Source organism: Sinocyclocheilus rhinocerous, unplaced genomic scaffold (assembly GCF_001515625.1).
Source record: "Sinocyclocheilus rhinocerous isolate Xijiao unplaced genomic scaffold, SAMN03320098_v1.1 scaffold2517, whole genome shotgun sequence".
NCBI lineage: Eukaryota > Metazoa > Chordata > Actinopteri > Cypriniformes > Cyprinidae > Sinocyclocheilus > Sinocyclocheilus rhinocerous.
In genome coordinates, this window is record NW_015641065.1 from 116341 (window position 1) to 117658 (window position 1318).

Below are 1318 nucleotides of genomic sequence, written 5' to 3' on the forward strand. Positions count from 1 at the left end.
CATTTACAAACTATAATTTCAGATTATGCTGGCTCCACAATGTAACATAAAATGTGTGAGAAGTTTACTTATGGGTTGCGGATTTGAGGTCGGACCCAACAATGAAGGGACTGCAGCGTCTTTGAGTAGCTTCTTTGAAAAACCGGCATTGAACTGTGCCTGATTGACGAAGCAGTCACTTGTGAAATGTGCAGAACAGACGGTTAAGTTCGATCTAAATTGTTGTTATTTCTGAATAAATGAAGTGCTTCACATTATTGGCAATACTGAGCTGAAGCTTGACTTTGCAAATTTAAAATCGCAAATCAAATCGCAATCGCAATATCTGTCAAAAAAATCGCAATTTGATATTTTCCCCCAAATCGCACAGCCCTACTCAGCAATGGCATGGACGCGATGTTGTCTGGTGGGACGGTGGGCAGTGCTCGGGGTGGTGACTGAAGTCGGCCACTGAGTAGTTCTGACGTCACATTTTTACATAAGTCACAACAGCTCGTGAAAAGGCACAGCTACTTTATGCAGGCTGTGTGCATTTGACTGTGGATTGACTATTTTGAAACGTATATGGTAGTTACATAGCCCCTAGACCTCAGTTATCATGAAAAAAGCCAGGAAATTTCAGTTTTGACAATATGAGACCTTTAACAGTATGACGGTATATATTGTGACAATGGTATAAAGGGTCTATTGCTAGAGATTTTGCTATATCGTTTATTTCTTGTTATGTAAATGTATCTGCATAGCACAGTGCTACTAAAGTTACACATAAAGAAACATGCATGAATGAGAAAATAAAGAGCAGGACGTGCTTGATGTTGAATGCAGTTATTAAGTGCAATAAACTGTGAAAAAGAACTCACTTGTGAAGTGCTTGCACAAAAAGCCGTCTCTCTCAATTAGACAGCATGCAATTGTCAAGTCAAGTCAAGTTTATTTGTACAGCGCTTTTCACGATACAAATCATTGCAAAGCAACTTTACAGCAAATTAAGTTTCTACAATATTTAGTGGTAGCTTATCAGTGGTGACTGTCAATTAATGTACATATGGCAAGGTTTCCCCTCAGTTTTTTATTTTATTTTTTTATTGAAGATATAGGTTTTTCCTCAGTTATCACCACATGGATTCAGATGTGCTTGTATTGTGTCTTTTGCGACGGCGTCGAAAGTGTCTGGAAAGGAGAAGGCTATTCACCCTATTCTACGGAATCGGAATGAGCGGGGAGAGATCCATTCTTTAATTCAGGAGCTTCGGATGGATGAGGATCGCCACAAGGAGTACTTTCGGCTCTGTCTAAACTATAGTGAATAATGTGTATT

At 39.2% G+C, this 1318-nt stretch overlaps 1 protein-coding gene across 5 annotated transcripts in view; it reads left to right on the forward strand.

Moving 5' to 3' along the window:
- LOC107754571 (mitogen-activated protein kinase kinase kinase kinase 4) overlaps positions 1 to 1318 on the forward strand; it is a 91932-nt gene that overhangs the window by 47316 nt on the left and 43298 nt on the right. The gene's annotated exons all lie outside the window — the stretch shown is intronic.